Genomic DNA, 19,075 nt, shown 5'->3' with positions numbered 1-19,075 from the left:
ATTCTATTTGACTTGACAGTAGATTATAGAATCATAGAATGGTTTGGGTGGGAAGGGACCTCAAAGCCCATCCAGTCCTACCCCCTGCCATGGGCAGGGACACCTCCCACTGCATCAGGGGCTCCAAGCTCCATCTAGCCTGACCTTGAACACCTCCAGGGATAGGGCAGCCACCACTGTTCTGGGCAACCTGGGCCAGGGCCTCCCCACCCTCGCAGCAAAACATTTCTTCCTAAGATCTAACCTCAATATTCCTTCTTTCAGATTAAAGATGGTCATATATCTTAATATTTTCCCCAGGGCAGGTATGCAAAAGGACACAGTATTCCTTCCTGGCTACAAATCCCAATTTTGAAATAGCTATGCCCTGTTAAGTGCCTTACAGCTTCCAGCCCAGCACCGTCCTGCCTAATTCTTCTCAAGAGCAGTCAATGCCATTGTCAATGTTCGGAATTCAGATCACTTCTGCAGGTGCTGGGCAAGAGAAAGCTCTAAATGACTTTTTAAATGAATACATGCCTTGAGTTACTTTCTTCTTGATTTTCCCCTCAGCACAATGACACGTATTTTCAAAGGTGTACCAAGCATACACCAAAACGCATTACAACCATGGTTTGGTTCCAAGCAGAACATAGTGCTCTTTCCTAACTTGTAAATGAAATACACTTATAGTCCCATAAAATGAAGCCTACCACAGGAAGAGAAGGCACTGAAAAAGGCCAGGTAGAACGGATGGACAACAGAGCTGTGATGGCAATGAGACATATTTTGCATCTCTAAGTGAGAGCTCCTGATGTGCAAAGAAAGCAATGTCTGTCTTTTAGTTTTAGCTGCCTAAAGGGAAGGAAGAAGAGAAGCAAGAGCCTCAGGTTTTCCAAATGCTCAGCTTAGTAAAAGCCTCACTGCAGCTTCTCCTATTTATGGAGAGAATTCACTCTGTGACCTTGCCAGGAAGCTGGCAATTGGCAGCTAAAAGAGGTTCTTGAGGTTTGCTCTTCTCTCTCTCTCTCTCTCTTCCTCAACTTGCACTATGAGCAGGGCAGAGGGACAGTGGTTTAATTAGATAATGAGTCACAGGCAGCAGGCGTCTTAGCGGCAGTAGCTGCAGCATTCCCCTTCTCACAGAGAAATGTGTGAAGCCTGGAAGAAAAAAAGCAATTTGAGAATTATTTGGAGCCGAGATGTGCTATGATGGGAGATGAGGCAGATTTCTGAGAAGTTAACTCTCAGTAGGCAGAAGAATCAGTTTTACCCACCTGCCTGCATGAAATATTTTGTTGTTGTTTTCTGGACGTTGCAAGCAAACGCCTTATTCAGTGGTACCATTCCTTCATTCCGTTATGTAAATGTAAGCACTTGACTTTCAGATCAGCATTGAACCAATGGTCTGAGTATTTACTGGACTCTTAACTAAGATGATTCATGTTGTCTTGCAGGAGCATGCTTTGAAAAGATTGGTTTCTCCTTCACACAACATTTCTCCATTAGTATACTCAAATATATATATTACTTTGTGCTACAAAACATGTTACTAAAGGAAATGAAGAACTGAGAAATCTCCTTATTAAATGCTGACATTCAAGACCCAGACAAGTGCTTGATTTTGGAATGTAGTGAGCATCAAGTCTAGAAAAGCATTTAGGTGCATGCATGACTTTAGACATATAAATTAAACATGTTTGATCAGACATTAATGTCTTTTAAGACGAGCATGTGCTCCAGAACTTTTCTAGTTTGAAACAAGGAACTTAAGGTCACGATGGGTCCAAAACATAACCCTTTACTTTTTCTCCCACCCTATTTCTAGGCAGCCTGCACTACCACTTGCTGAATATTTATCCCTGCCATTTGCAAATATCACCTCTATTCTGCACGCATCTCCCAACTGGTTCAGTGTGGTGGTGCAATGCATAGAGTTGCCATTAAAATAATTCAGAGCTTCTTGTGGAGATCCAAGGACAGACTTTGCTTTGCCCTTGTCCACCCTTTGATCAGGTTATTTTTTTTCCCTTGGGGTAGTTTTCTGTTGACATTACTTGTGTTTTCCAGAGATTCGCAGCTGGGCAGGGTTTTATGACCCTGTCAGCTTTAGTTAGCAACAAAAAAAAAAAAATCAGAAAAGGGATTTTTTGTTTTTGCACTTCATTGTCAGTAGCTGATGGTAAGGAAATGCGTGGGCTGACAATTTGTCATGCGGTCTCACTCTCACTATTACCTGATTCCAAGTGTAAATGTCGATTAACGGGAAGTGGTATGATTTAGCAACAATCCATACTTGGAAGTACAATTGATTGGATAGGCCAGACAAATACACAGCTCTTCCGGGGATGAATGAGACCAGTTTTGGAAATGACACTGCAAGAGAGTGTGAGGATCTTTATTTCTTAAAGTCTGTGATGAAGAAGTCGTGGAACAATCTTTTATTTGTTTGGCTTTCGTGCTCCTGGAAGCTTCCAGATAAACATCAGAAAAATCATCTTTGGCGGTGAATACACCTATAATATATGTAAAGCACTCTGTAGTTGCCTGCATGATATTGTTATAGTCATTTCATTCTCCGTTTGCTATCAGAGATACCAGTTCATAGGTGCAGATGGTGGGAATTTTACAGTAGGGACATTCACTGCTTTGCTTTTGGCTGCCAGATTGAGCCATTGCTTGTTTAGCTGTCCAATCGGTGGAAATATTTTTCACTGTCTTATTATTTATTCAGGGTATATTCAGTCTTGTTGTTTACAGGATTGCCAAGTGCTATGATCGCGATGGTAAACAGCAGCTTTGCAGTGACATCAGCCAGCTCCCTCAGCACTGCTGGATGCATCCCATCAGGTCCCACGTTTGTATCTCACCTTAATTAAGTAGTCCCTAACTTGGTCATCCCCAACCACCCGCAGGACTTCTGTACCCCAGCCTTGCTATTGGACACAGAGGCCTCAAAGCAGATCCTTCAGTAAAATCAGAGGCAGAAAAGGCCTCAGCTTCTTCCATATCCTTCATCACAGGATTGCCTGTCCCACTCAGGACTGGGTGTACCTTTTCTTTGGTCATCATTGTGATGCCAAAGTAACTACAGAAGCCTTTCTTGTTACCCTTCATACTCCTTGCCAGCTTTCAATCTAGCTGCACTTTATCCTTCCTATTTTCATCCCTTGTGCCCAGTCGATGCATCTATATTTCCCCTGGGCAGTCCTCACCCACTTACGCTTTCCACTGCTCCCTTTTTGTGTTTGAGCTTAGTTGGGTTTTCCCTATTTGGTCAGCCTGGCCTCCTGTTACACCTGCTGGTTTCCTTGCAAGCTGATTTTTCTGCAGACAAGACCAACTGGTTTGCCCTTTTCTGTGACTCAGATGGTTCAAATGTGTTCCTACTAACATAGGAACATGAATATAAATCCATGAGGCTACACTCTTAATGTCTTAAATCACATCCATGGATAACAGCTTCCAAAATATTCCGATCCTTTAATTCTAATTCCTTTAATTTACCAACTTCTCCATCACATATCCCTCACCCTGATAGCTCCCCAGTTGTGTGAGGTGGTTAATGAACCACGATGCAAGAAGGTCTCTTGAGTTACTTTCCTATTCTGAAATATGTTTTTGAGAAGTCCTTTGTGTGCTTTTTAGAGAAGTGGTTATGCATTAAACAGATGCTTGGAAAAGCCTGCTTTGAGAAGGAACCTCTTCAGAAGAGAAGTAGCACAACAGGCTTTTCCGATTGGCAATATTACAGATAAAAAGAGATTTGTTCGTGACAACCAGAACACTTCTGAAGTACCTGTTAATATACTTGCAATAGAAATGTTCTGAAAAACACTCTTTTGTTATGTTTTATACTCTGAAAAATACTCATTTGTTATGTTTTATAACAGAAAAAAGACAAAACTACTGGCATGAATGTTAGCTTTTAGCAAGAGAATGGAAACTTTCTCAAAAACAGGGAAAGCAGCACAGCATAAGAATTTTTGCCTGCATTTATTTTTAGTTTGCTTTGTGCTGGAACAACTTTTTCACATGGCAGCTGTACTTGTTATCTCTAAAGGAAGAGGAACTCTGGTGTTTCCTCATTCCCCATGAGAAACTCTTACTTGCCAATGGGGATATTTCCACAGGCTTCACCGAGCTTCACTGAGCACATAGGAAAACAATAACATTTTCCCTTCAAAGCAATGTGCATGTGGTTAACATCTGCAATGTACTCTATGGCTCATGGGTAAGGTATTGATTTCCCTCTGTTGCACTTACCATTAAGATCAAATCAATGAGACCATTTGCAGAAATAAATGGGACTGTTTTGATCATGCACAATTCCTTTATTCTACAATCACAAATTCCACATTTCACACTACCAAGCTAGTGCAATCAAACATGAAAAAGATCCTTACTCTGTTGTTGGTCTGCCTTCATCAGTTAAAATGCTATTTATGGTATACCAAGGCCACATTTCATTCATAATTCTTCTTTCATTAGCCCAGAACATGTTCCAGAGGGAACTTTTCAGAGTAAGGTTTCACATGCTGTGACATTCAGCAGCAATACTGCTAAAGCCAACTTAAATAGTCATTCCCTCTTCCCAGCTGTGGGTTTCTATTCCTGTGCCATGCCTGCACCGGAGAGCCGCAAGCGTTTGAGCAGCAGATTGTGAGCTGGAGTCAGAAAACTCACACAGATGCAGAATAACGTGCTGAAATACCATTTATGGAACTGGCCTCCAAGTAACAGCAACCTGGGTAACAGGGAACCTACCCAGTCCTAACTGAATGGAAATAGCCTGATTTTTTAGAGTCAGGATTTACCTTAGTGTCACTCACCTAGCAACTCATTCTGAGCTGCCAAGCAATGCAGAGTCAGATCATGTCTGTGTTACGAAGACGCTGATGCCAACCATGCCAGCCTTAGCAAGCAGCACAGTACAATAGGAAAGGATTTGAGGACAAAACAGCTGGCACAGAGGATCCAACTTCTGCATTCTGCACAGTCCATGAGCTTTATCAGATCTAGTTTTGTCCTGCAGCCCCAGCTGGAGCACGACAGATGCAGCCCTGGATTGTACCTTCTGGTTCTGTTTCAGCTGCAAAGAATGCAGTTCATGTGCTCATCTACATTCAGAGTAGCAGAGCCCTGTGATGACAGTGCCATCCAAAGGAGCTTTTCCAGTGACTGCTCCATCACCTTCCCAAATGACGTGAGCTGGAACAGTATGAGAGGTCTTCTGTGAGCCTTGCTCTATCTCAACCAGGTTCACTTGCAGAGATACAGAGGCTGAGGAGGTGATTATTTTTAACACTGCTACTTCTAGCACACATAAAGAGCCATAACGAAACCTCACTGACATGTAAACCCACTGCTCTCTAAGAGAACTCGTGTTTACAGATCCTCAACCTCTATGTAAAGCTGCAGATAAACGTATCCGTCTTTAAGAGATGAGGAGGGATGTACGAAGTTCGAAGAGTGGCACTGAATCCTTTTCTCCCGAGAGCAGAATCTCCAGCTGCTAGGCAATAATTTAGGTCAAAAAAACGCTAACAGCTTTTCCTTCATCTGTGCTATGTGGATAAAAAAAGCCATGTATAGAATTTGCAGCCCTCAAGTTCTTGATGCGCAGTCAAGCACTGTCTCAGTAATTAGAATTCTTTTGACTCTCAATGGGCTAAACCAGAAGATTAAAAGAACTTTATTTTCCCGTGAGATTATATGTTCTATACTTGAACAGCTAGGATAGATGGTCATTGTTATATACAGGCTGAAAGTGTTTATTGCTGGCTTTGCGTTTCTTATGCAATGATTTGTAGGTCATTGTAAAACCCAGGGAAAGAAGGTAGACACAAGACTGAAAAAGAGGACTGAAAATCAAACAGTCTCAGTCCCTGTCCTCTCTGCCTGGCCTTGAGTAAATAACTGAAGCAGTTTGTACCTCGCTTTTGCTACTAAAGGTAGCATTTCCCTACTGTGTGGAGATATTACAGCCTGACTATATTGATAAGTATGAAATGTTTTAAATGGCTGTTGTGGAAGAGTTTATTCTCATATTTACATGCAGATAAATTAAAGTGAAAGCTGTACCTGTCCATGGCAGGGGGGCTGGAACTGGGTGATCTTTAATGTCCCTTCCAACCCAAACCATTCTACGATTCTATTTTGTGGAAATAATAAGAAAAGGATGATGTAAGTTTATACCTCAGACATATCAGGCAAGTTCTGTGCTGTCCCTGGAGTCAGTCAGGTTTGGGGTTTGTGAGGGAGGATGCCACTGAGCAGCCAGGGTGGAATCAGAGCCACCTGTAACACTTGGCAGTCACTACCATCCTTTTCACTTTATTTGACATCAGAATTATGCTACAACATCCAAATATATTTGAGCAATAGATGTACTGCATCTCTAGAACTGCTTTATACCCCATGTCTATGGCTCTGTGTGATCAATCAAGGAGCTATAACACTGCGACAGATGACTCAGCTTTACCAGACAACGTTTCTGAGGAAAGGTCAAAGCCATTCCCAAACATTTAAAATGTCCTATAAACTACTCATAAATTCATTCTCTGGGGGAAAAGCCCCACAGAGAATTGCAAGGCACCACTTCATTTATTCAGGCATCCCAGGCCTGCCGTGTGCACCATACAGAATGTAGGAGGAAAGAGATCAGTCTCTGGGTAAGTATTGAAGGAAAGAATAACAAGCATGTGGTGTTATTGCAGGACCCTTGGGTATGTCATCCATTCAGCAGAACCAGGTGGAGACACGATAGCCTTGGAGAAGTGACTACTGATCTTTGGAAACCACCAGAGGGTGAGTGAGGTTCCAGAAAGCAGGAATAGTATTTGGGCTTCTAACTTCTCATCATTGACCAGTGTCTGTGAAAGCAAGGGGAGGTTATGGCTTTGTATGTATTGATGGATCTGTGCCACCATCCTGAGCCTTGAGAAGGGGAAAGAAGGATGGGTCAGGGAATTTCAGATCAGCCAGACCCTTTTCTTATATAAAAAATATAGAAAAAAATAATCAAAGTAGGTACTTTCAAGTGCCTCTAAGTCAACAAAACATTAAGAAACTGCTAACACTATCAATTCAAGACTGAATCCATACCCTTTACTCTTCTACAGTCCAGCAAGCCTGGATCATCGTGGATATCTGTACTTAATATGACCTTTAATCCTGTCTCTTGGGATTTTCCCATAACTAAGGAAATATGCTCCAGTCAGGACACCTCCACAGTCCCAAATAGTTGAGAAGTTACTCTTGCAGAATGGTTAGTAGTGATAAACTCAAGAGTTGGGTACTGTCCTGTATCTTTACTGATGGCCCAAATAATGGAATAACAATGTACTCAGTAAATTATCAAGGTAGGAGGGCCTGAAAGGCCACTGGGCATCAGGATTCCATTATGAGATTATTATGGTATGTTGAATAAATCATCTGAAATAAAATAAATGACTGGCGAGAGAAAGCATTCCAAGAGGAATGATCATCTGTATGAATACAAGCTCAGGAACAGCTGCTTAATTGGGAGTTCTGGGGTAATCCTAGATCATAAATTGATCCGCCAACCAGTAACAAAAACTTGAAAAAACACCCAGATACACTAAAATGAATACACAGGAGTGTTAGATATGAGACCTATGCAGTAATCCTTTTATTCTGCTATAAGTAAGACCTCAGTGGGAACACTGTATTCAGTGTGATACAACTATTTCAAGAGTTACCAACTGCAAACAAAGGATATTCTGAATTTTAGAAGCTGTGCTATGTGGTTTGAAGAATTAGGATTCTTTAGAATCGTTTCTCATGGGAAACAGGAAAGCAGTCTTGACATACATAAAAATTACTGGGAAGAGGACAAGAATAACTGGTTTCTTTGTTCACTCTTACTGAATCGTAGAATGGTTGCAGTTGAAAGGTACCTGTGGTCCGAACCTTCTGCTTACAGCAGGGTCAGTGAGAGCAGGTTGCCCAAGATCGTGTCCAGAGGGGTTTTGAGTGTCTCCAAAGGTGGTGACTCTGTAACTGCTCTGTACAAGCTGTGCCAGTGTTTGACCTCCTTCGCAATCAAAAAGCTTATTCTTAACTTTAGGTGGAATTTCCTGTATTTCAGTTTGTGCCATTTCCTCTTGTCCTATCCCTGGATACTACAGAGAAGAGTCTGGCCCCAGCTTCTCTTCTTCCTCCCACCAGGCATTTAAACACACTGATAAGATCTTTCCGGAAGCTTTTCTATTTGAGGCTAAAAAAAACCCAGGCCTTATTTCAGGTAGAAATAAAGTAGTGAGCATAATTGCAGGAATCTAACGATTAGGCAGAAACAAAGAATTGGGATAAATAAGCCTCAGAACAGACTGCTCACAGAGATCAGCTGGGCAATACCCATCACTAGTGTTTTTAAGGACAGGTTGGGCAGGACAGGAATGAGGTAAAGTGACCTCTTCCTATTCACAGCCTATGATGATTTGTAACAACCTTCTTTTTTGAATCATAGTCTCTTTGCCCATCTCCACATTTCCTTAGCCTTCATTTCATCCATCCCATTCTGTCTTTCTTCTCTTGTGTGTGTATCTATCACGTATCTACCAATGTTTTCCATATAGGTGATGTAAAGAAAAAGAGAGAACAGGAAGAAAGAGAAACAAGGCTGGCATTAATGTGTTCCCCACTCAGCTATGTTTACTCCTTTGCACAAGCAGTAGCTCTGAATGTACCACCCCCCCCAAAAAAAGAAAACAAACATGAGCAAGCCCCCTAATAACTTTCCTACTCAACTAAAAGGGTTTGAAACGAAGTTTCTGAGACCAATTAGTGCATGACGCATGCTATTGTTCTATTTGGCTGATTTGATTTGCCTTGGCCTTAACTTCAATTACAGTGAGAAAGATAAATACAGACTCTCTATTTAAATTTCATAACAATGTTAGAAATAGATGCTACTGCCTTGCTTTTAACCAAACACAGAGTCTGTAGGCAAATGCAATTTCATACTGCAAAACCAGCTGTGGTCACAGATTGGATTCTCAGTCAAAGTAAATAATCTTAAGTAGCCATGTAGCCTTCAGTTTTGTGCAGTGTGTTTGGATTCAGCCTACTGAAGCAGACAGGATGAGGGGGAATGGCTTTAAATTGGAAGGGAGAAGATTGGACATTAGGAAGAAATTCTTCATGAGGAGGGTGGTGGCTGCCCCATCCCTGGAGGTGTTCAAGGCCAGGTTGGATGCAGCAACCTGATCCTGTGGGATGTGTCCCTGCCCGTGGCAGGGGGTGGAACTGGACAGGCTTTCGGGTCCAATCCAACCCAAAACAATTCCATGATTCTCTGAAACTACCGATATGGCAAATAATTTACCATGCCACTTGTAAATAGAATAATAGGCATATGACCTATCCCCATGGAGTATTTTATGACTAGAAAGCACCTTGGAACCATAGAATTAAAATACTAGATAAGCACACAAAAGAGTGGGCAAAGTTCCCTCAGGTGCAACTTAGGTGAAAAATAATGCCAGGCTTTGTGATAACCGGATGGATTTATATAGACAGTGCTCCATTATGCAAAGTTTTGATCTGTGCTTTCCATGTCCCCTTCTTACAATCCAGCTTCAAAGATATTGGAGGAGCCCTTGGAGTCAGATGGTTGTGACTGCCTGGCAGCCTTTGTTGCTGATGTCAGTCACTTTAAAATAGGATATGTGATCACTGCATCTCAGGGAAAAAGGGGCTTAGGAATTCTGGTCTGGCTCGCTTTGAGTCACAGCACCCTCGACAAAAGAATGGATTACTGAATGATCACTTGTGATTTTAATGTCTTGCTTTTTCAGAACTCAAAGTGTAGGTACAGCAGTGCTGGTTAGAAGGTTCCACTGAAGATCATTGGTCCAACCTTCCTCTTGGAGCAGCACTTGCAAAGTTAAGCTGAAATTTTATATTTTTCTGGTCCTCAGAAACCTCACAGCACAGCTCCCCAGTGCCTTGTAAGGAAAACCGCTCTGATACAAAGTACTGGAATTACTGAACTGCTTGTACGTAATTGTTTTGAAGGATTTCAGCTCTCTTGCTCCCCCACACTCATACCTTCTCAAAGATGAAAATTCTGCTTATGTGCCCTAAGGCTGATACAAACCTGACCTGCTCTGACACAGAAGTGACTGTCAGTGATCCCGGTGATTGTCCTGGTCTCTGGTGCTGGGCTCAGGTGGGATTTTTCCATGTCACATTCACATAGAATCATAGAAAGGTTTGGGTTGGAAGGGACCTTAAAGCCCATCCAGTTCCACCCCCTGCAATGGGCAGGGACACCTCCCACAGGATCCAGTTGCTCCAAGCCCCATCCAACCTGGCCTTGAACACCTCCAGCCATGGGGCAGCCTCCACTGCTCTGGGCAGCCTGGGCCAGGGCCTCCCGACTCGCATCATGAACAATTTCCTCCTAATGTCAAATCTAAATCTTCTCCCTTCTAATTTAAAGCCATTCCCCCTCATCCTGTCACTCCAGGCCCTTGTAAAAAGCCCCTCCCCAGCTTTCCTGCAGCCCCTTTCAGTACTGGAAGCTGCTCTAATGTCTCCCCAGAACCTTCTCTTCAGACTGAACATAGACCTGCTAAGTTCAAACAAGAACCTGTATTTCTTAGTGTTGTAGCAGACACGAATAAAATTAAGGAAATTATGGATGCTTATTTCTTCCATAGAATTTTTTTCTATATTGACAGTAGGTGTTAAATGCCAAAACCAGTCTGACCTGGAACAGCTGGTGGATTTTTGGAATCTAAGCTATGAACTGCTGTGGCACAAATTGGTTCCATCACCTCCTCTCCGCTCATCATTCCATGCTCCATTGAAGGTGCTTAATTAAAAGTCTGTTTTAAAGCAGCTGCTATAACCGAGCCCGTAGACTCCCCCCTTGGCCCCTGATTTCCAAGGAATTGATCCTGGAGTGCCCCATTTCCAAGGAAGGAGTCCAGGAGTGCCTCATTTCCAAGGAATTGATCCTGGAGTTCCTGATTTCCAAGGAAGAGATCCTGTGGTGCCCAGTTTCCAAGGAAGGGGTTCAGGAGTGCCTGCTTTTGAAGGAAGAGATCCTGGAATTTTTGATTTCCAAGGAAGGGGTCCAGGAGTGCTTCATTTCCAAGGAAGAGATCCTGGAGTGCCTGATTCCAAGGAAATGGTCCAGGAGTGCCTGATTTCCAAGGAATTGATCCTGGAGTTCCTAATTTCCAAGGAATGAGTCCTGGAGCGCCTGATCTCCAAGGAACTGATCCTGGAGTTCTCAGTTTCCAAGGAAGGAGTCCAGGAGTGCCTCATTTCCAAGGAAGAGATCCTGGAGCGCTCTATTTGAAAGGAAAAAGGTACAGGAGTGCCTGATTCCAAGGGTGGGTCCAGGAGTGCCCAGTTTCTAAGGAATTGATCCCGGAGTGCCTGATTTCCTAGGAATGGGTCCAGGAGAGCCCAATTTCCAAGGAGCGGGTCCAGGATTCCCAGCCAGGGGCCCAGGGTGCCCTCTGCTGGTGGCCGGGCTCCGCTCTGCTCCGGGGATGACGTCACGGTGTTGCTGACGTCACGCTTGGAGCTAAGAAGCGCATCGAACCGCGACAGGCGGCTGGAATGAGCGAAGGGGACCTGTTTTCTACTTGCAGTAAAGGAGCTGCATCAGGAGGACCTGGAAAAGGGCGTTTTGCCAATGTATAAAATCGCACGGTATATGCTGGGTTTAATAATAACACTGGAAAGGAATGTGTTCTTCAGGTAACTCTTGGCTGTGTGAGGGATCTACCCTTTAATGACATTGTTAGTCCCTTCCACTGATTGGACTTTGCCAGTATCAGGGCACCAGCTAGCAAATAAAGTAAGTTAGAAATGTGTTTCTTGGCTGAAGCCCAATTAACTGCAGCTTTTTAGGTTTGAAAGATTCTCAGAGCTTGGTTTTGTCAAGACGCGCCTTCTGCACATGCCCAGCTTGAATCACATATGAAATGTCCATGTGAACTAATACAAAAATTGAGCTTTTCTTCCTCCATCATTTACATATCATAGAATCATGGAATGGTTTTGGTCGGAAAGGACCTCAAAGCCCATCCAGTCCCACCGGTGCCACAGGCTGCCCAGAGCAGTGGTGGCTGCCCCATCCCTGGAGGTGTTCAAGGCCAGGTTGGATGGGGCTTGGAGCCCCTGATCCAGCGGGAGGTGTCCCTGCCCATGGCAGGGGTGGAACTGGATGGGCTTTGTGGTCCCTTCTGACCCAAACCATTCTGTGATTCTATGATTCAATAAAAATACAAATTAGAATGAAAGAGCAGAGACAGCAAACCTTTTCTGGATGCACATTTATATCGACTTTGTAATGGCTTGATTCTCTCCTTCCTGGTGAAAAGCCAAGCCTCCCATATCAATGCTGACCTGTTAAATAATGTCAAAAGCAGATGTCACTGCAAATAAGGTATTTGAACCCACAGCCATGCTTTCCCCTACATTATGCCTGTTTCTAGCCTGCAGGAAATAAAGAAATGCTGCCAGTGTTGGGTCTAGAAGTGCTGTTGGGAAAATTCCCAGCTTGTTCTGCCCAAGTCTGCAGGTTTGTATTTCTCTTCAGGCAGAGAGTGTGATGGATTAGGATCATTGATAGAGTCAAGCTTTAGAATGAGGAATGTAGTTGTGGAATGGAGAGGTGCAGAAACGAGCTGATGGCTTTCTTTTTGGTTTATAAACTGTAAACCAAGCTCTAATCCCTCTGCTGGAGGATTACTGCCTTCATGTGGATCCCTGACTGGAAGCATTTAACTGGTTTTACATGAGGCTTGGGAGTGTCACATGCAGGTATGTTCTACAAAATCTAGCTTGGAAGCCAAACTGAAAGTATCCTAGCTGGGATATGTCAATGTTGTCTGTTAAAACTAGAACAGCCAGAACCCAAGGCCTCCAACACCCTGAAACCTGCATTAACCTGACACCTTTTATAAGTTTTAAGAGAGATCAGAGGAACGTAGGTGTCTACTGGAGCCTGCCACCACAGCGTGGGAGTGTCCTGCCAGCATGTTTACTCACTGCTGTAACAAACACAGGCGAGATTAGAAAGTTTGTTTAGCTATTACGGGGCACCATTTTCCAGCACAGTCCTTTCGGCTGTTTTAACAATAGTGCAGGAGGAAATTCTGCCTTTGGGCTTATCCGCTCGGAACACGTAATGATGGTGCAGGAAGACTTGGCAGCGCTGAGCCATAACCCCAGGGAGATTCTGCACCATAGGTCACTATGAGAGGAACACACATGACCTTCTAAGTGACACGAGCAATGTCAAGGGAAATAAGACTGGCAACCTGTCCTGGTTCTCTTGTCAAACAATGTCAATAACGTGCTTCATAGTCTGTTTTCCCAGGCCATGGCACAACCACATTATCATCGCAAGCACCAACATAGGAATGTGTGGACATCAGTGAGTTGGTATGATCACGCTGTAGATCAGAAGCAGAGGAGGGACAGGAATCCAGTGATGCAGAGAGCCAGTTTCTCAGCTCTATCAAATACATATCCTGTAATTTCAGAGCCATAGATTGTTCCTTAGTGTAGTCAAGCACAAACTATGTAAGGCAGGGACTCTCTGGGCATGTAATTGTGTGTTATGTCACAGGAGGGATGTGTCTAATTGTTAAGTAAAAAAAAAGGATAATAACAATGATTGCTGTCATTTCTGCCCTCCCTAGTAGTGCCTATTTTCCTTGAAGTAATCAGGGACTTGTTGCTAGGTAGTTAATATTTAAGGTACCTTAAATATTTTAATGTGTCTATGCCTGCTGTTTCTAGGCAGCAATATTTGTTTATGATATTGTTATACAACACTTTCTACCTTATATCCTTTATTCAATGTAATCTAATATATCCATACAGCTAAATTGCAGCCCTGATACTGCAAAACTGAATCAAATAGCTGAGTAAGGCCATTTAAAAGTTGGTAGTGTGTGCTTTCAGCCCCTATTGCAGATGCTTACATGTTTCAGAAGTACAAAGTTCCAAAGCTTTAAAGGAAACTGTACCACTTCAGTGCTTTGGGTGGAGAGAGGCCTGATCTGGATTGAATTACAGTGACTTCATCTTTGCCCTCATGCTTCCAGGCATGTTCCGTCTTAGAGCTGTCTTTATATCTGGTGTGCAGGCATGTAGAAATGGTGATAAACATTTGAATTCATCGGAAGACTTCAAGACCACCTTTAAACGGAGAGATGAATTGAACTACCACCTTTTTTTGACTAAGGTCTCTCAATTAAGAGAAATCTCCACATGCAAATCTGTTTTATCTCAATCTTTCGTAAGAGATAATGGGCCAAGAGAGAGAGAGGTTTGACAGCAGTTGGAAAGGCAATTGAGGGGAGCAGGAATGGACAGGAGATGAGCTCAGCAGACACGATGATGCTGAGGGGAGGTCCTGGAGACCAAGTAACCACCAACACCTACTGATATGCTTAACTAGGGATATGTGTTATCGTTTCATAGATCCCTTGGAAGTGTTTTTGGCAAGTGGGCAACGCTGCTTTGAGTTTTCCTTCACTTAATCTCAATTTTTATTTAAATAAAATAGAAAAACTCCCACTGGGGTAAATGTTACGGCTCTTACTGACAGAGTTTACGCTTGGAACTGTGCACTTGAAAGGGCAAGAGAGACCCCTGACTCTTCATGTTCTTGGCCACAGCTCTGTATGGGCTACAGAAAACACACATCGTCTGCCTGCCAACCCTGTGGGAAACACACAGAGAGAACTGTTCCAGACATTGCTCATTTCTGCAAACAGAAGGAGCGCAGCTTTCCCAATGAGGCAGAAATGGATGGAAACTCAAAGTTCACCAAATGATGAAAAGCAATAAATCAAGTCTGCAAGTAATCCATGTAGATGATTTAACAAATCGAATCTATGCCGCAGAAATATAGTAAAGCCAGGCAGCTTTGTTGCTACATTCAGTGAATTTCTTTACTACTTTAAGACTAAGATAACCCCTCATTTTTAAATCATATTTCTGAAGGCCCTGCAGACACATCCTCTGTCCCCTTAGCAGGTGCAACAGAAGGAGTACATTTCCTTGCCTGCACACCTCATTCCTAGAATTTCTTTTTTTTCTCATTAGAAAAACTTATTTTCAGTTCTGGTCTGTCTGCAGCCTTTTTCCTGAGGCTTCCATCACTACTATCAATTGTTGTAAATTCTAATGGTGATTTCTGTATTTGTAGTGGAACATCAGAGAATGGTGCACAGTCCTTGTACGGATATCAAATGTAAAGGACCAGCGACAAGGAGCTCCATTTTCCATGTTTTATTCTGAAATAGGACTTGTGTCTTTACAGATCAGTACCCTTTGGAATTCCTTTCTGCAATATGCATGACAAATGCACTTTTCTTTCTTTATAATCTCAAATTTAACATGCGATCCTCTACTGCTGCTTACCCTGCAGTTTGCTGGTGCAAACTGGATCCAAAAGGACACATGGATCCTGAAGGACAGACCTGTTCCTTCCTTTTGTAAAAATTCCCAGCTTCTGGAGAGGGCAGGGAAAATTCTAGTAGGCAACGATTGAACTAGCCTCTAATTTTTACCCTCTTTCTTAAAGTTGCCTATTTTTAAATTCTGGAAAGGTACCTGTGTGTGAATTGGTACGTCCCACTGCTTTGTAACCAGCTTCTTGCTTTTCTTAAAATAGCTCTCGCTTTGGATTACAGTGGTTGGCGCACGAACACATTCGTGTCTAGTATTACAGAGTGGACAGGCAGTTCACATGCACATGGCAGTTCAGGGCAGTGGAGGCTGATACTGTACACAAGACCATCAACGTGCTGTTTGTGGAAAGCTAGGAAATCCAAATTATCCAGTATAAAGGGCGCTTTGTGCAAAAAGGCTAACATATTTTACTGTCATCCATTTATCTTTAAGCAAATACTTTGCTTTTAGACAAAAGTAGTCTAAACTGAGTGCTTCATTTGGCTATCCCAAGTACCAGTGAGACATTCCTACCCACGTAAATAGAAGGTGGAAGTGCCAATGAGATCATAGCATCTATTGCTAAAATATTTCATTTTTCATATTCATTAGTGTTCATTTTTCATTAATGACACTATTATATATCCAGAGACTTATAGAATGGTTTGGGCTGGAAGGGACCTTAAAGCCCATCCAGTTCCATCCCCTGCCATGGGCAGGGGCATCTCCCACTGGATCAGGTTGCTCCAAGCCCCATCCAACCTGGCCTTGAGCACCTCCAGGGTTGGGGCAGCCACCACTTCCCTTCATTACCACCTTTTTTAACAAAAAAAAAGATTGATCCCACATAAAAATGTTTACAGCTGATGATTTAGATTTTAGTTTTGTAAGACACCTGCATGTCATTACCTGACATTACAGGACCAAAAGCACAGGAGTTACTGCCCGTAACGTGGCCTTCAGTCTGAGCCTGTTTTACCCTCATATTTGTGTGCGTCTTATTTCAATCATGATGCAGTGATGTCATTTGCTTACCTGCATATTTTAAAAGATCAATACATGTGCATCTCAGGAGGGAGAATAAAAATCTAGCAAACTGTAATCTGCTAAACGTACCTGATTCCTTTGTCCTCCTCAGCAGCTCATTTTACAAAGTGCCTTGTGCTATCCGCACGGAGGATCCTGCGACTGATGGGTGTTCCAGGCTCGCTTACATCGCTACCGGAGCGTAGGGAATTATCTGCCTCTACAAACCATGCCATAGTGCTTTCCTGCCTTCTAGGGGGATTCGCTTGTCCTCCTGCCCTTCCCCAACTCCTCTGCAAACACAGCAGAGCTCACATGAATAAAACATATCCCAGGAAAAGGGTTTGTACCTCCCGCTGGAGAGAAGGAGGAATGTGGTACTCTCGGGGGCAACAGAACCGTCTGCTGCCCTTTCCTCGGGGTGCGGTGGGATTTGGCTGGGTGCAAATAGTCACAATGCTGTATTTATAGGAAACACAACGCCTCACTGCTGCGATGGTTTAAATATAGAGAACAGGCCACTCCTGGCACTTAAAATATCACTATATGGACAAGATAGTGCTATCAAAAAATAGTCAAAGTTTTTACTGCCGTTTCACATACAAGCTTTTAATGTCCCTCTTGCGGCTTTTAAATGAGTTGAAACAGTATCTTTCACTGACTTAGGGAATATTGGCTTCTTGGATAAATTAAATCCTTGACTTTTACTCAAAATGAGCAATAGGCATCTATGTTCTTCTCTTAGTGAACACCTTCAGGGTCTTTTCAAAATGACAGTGTGCATATCTGAACAACTTGTGCTCCACAGCACATTTGCCTTTTGTTGTATTTGAAAAGCAATGCCATGCAATGTCATTCTTATCACTAGTTCTAAACCCCTGACTACTATCTGAGTTTCAAAGCCAGGTTTCACCCAGGGTGAAGCCGCAGACCAGCAGTGCCGTACTGCACAAAGTGAGGTAATGAAGAATCTTTTCCTCTCCTCTGCCAGCTCCCCACACCACTGGCACCAAACCAAGGAAGCAAGCAGGATCCGCAAAGAGCAGGTCAAGAGCAGCCAGGGAAAGGGAAGGATTTTCTATCTTCCTCCTCTGCTCCCTCCTTCCAGTCCATACGCAGAAAGTGGAGCTATGCGCATACACGCTGGACTGGGTGCAGTTTTCTCTCAAGCAGCAGAGGAAACAAAGAGAGACCATGACTCAGAGTACCCATCTTCCAGCGAGGCAGCTCCGGGGCAGCCAAAAGCACTTTCCCTATTACGGCAGATCATGAAACCTTGCTACCTAACTCTGCAGCAGTATCACCAACTTTAATAATCAACTTTTAAAGCTTGGCAGGATGCAACTCTACCTCTAGCTTGGCTTCTTTAAAAATAAGAAACCAGTGGTAATTAGACTTGACTCCACCTCCTCTGACCACCACTGAGCAGTACAACATGAATCAGGCGCCATTAGCAGCGGATGACATGCTTTAAAGGGAGAGCACCTGTTTAGCTCCCTGTAAATGGCATGTTTTTATGACTGTAATCTGAATTTCCCCACTGCCATCTCAGCTAGTGAAGTGCTTTCGATCTGAACTACTTCAGTGGGCTGCTTAGAGCAACCAGAGAGAGGCAAGCACATCACACTTTCCACAGACCTTGCCTAGAACTTAGTTGTAAAAACCCACAGCCGATTTTCCTCGATTTAAGTATTTTTATTCTATGATGTCAGCAATGCCTGTCCTTGGCTGAAATGTAATCCTGCAGGAGGAACGTGTCACTGAAGTGAGTTCATGCAAGAATTATGCAGGCGGATGAACTTTCACACCTCTTCTGCTGGAATGCCTGCAATGCTGCTCCAAAACCTAGAGGAGCCAAATGGTACAAGACGTTGTGTGTTCCTGCACAGTGTTAACTACCAAAATGAAACTAAAGGAGGCATCAACCTGCTACCTACAACTAAGCAGCCAGTTCAGTCCATTGTTATTTCAAAACACTCACTGCATTACAATTTACATGCTATATTGTTATTTTAGAATGAAGACTGACAGTTCTAGCTGACCACTCGCAACCTGCCTCATAAAACCAGGTTTTCAGATGGGTTTAAACCTGATTTCCAATCTAGTCATGGCATTCAATGAGTAATCTACTGCCTTGAGCAGCAAATGCTGCAAACATGCTATCAGTTAAATAAAAACTGTTCATTTTACAAATGCAAAAGTCAAACATGTCTTCTGGGGTTTGGTTACAACTCCTTCCTCCCTTGCACTCAGCTCTGCTCGTCTGACACTACACGGGTGCAGCTGAAGGATGCTTTAAGTCTCTTGTTTAAGTGTGTTGTCAATAGCTTAGACCGACCCCCAAGTATTGCTCAAACTGCTGCCAGGAGAGCCTCTTAGCTGGCTCTGTGAAAAGAACGTGTTTGGCTGGAAGCTCAGGAGGAGTTGAGAACAAAAGGCTGATGACTCGCAAAACAAGATAAAAAGCTGGAAAGTAAACTTCTGCAAGACAGCAGCAGCAGATAGTGATTTCTTCATGTCATAAACATCTGTTAAATTGGCAACTCCCGGGGCCAAGGATGGAAAAAAGAATAAATAAAATGAGATGTTAAGCCTAACTCTTTCCTCAATC

This window comes from Phaenicophaeus curvirostris, chromosome 9 (genome assembly GCF_032191515.1).
Source record: "Phaenicophaeus curvirostris isolate KB17595 chromosome 9, BPBGC_Pcur_1.0, whole genome shotgun sequence".
Lineage (NCBI taxonomy): Eukaryota > Metazoa > Chordata > Aves > Cuculiformes > Cuculidae > Phaenicophaeus > Phaenicophaeus curvirostris.
This window is presented reverse-complemented; position numbering follows the sequence as displayed.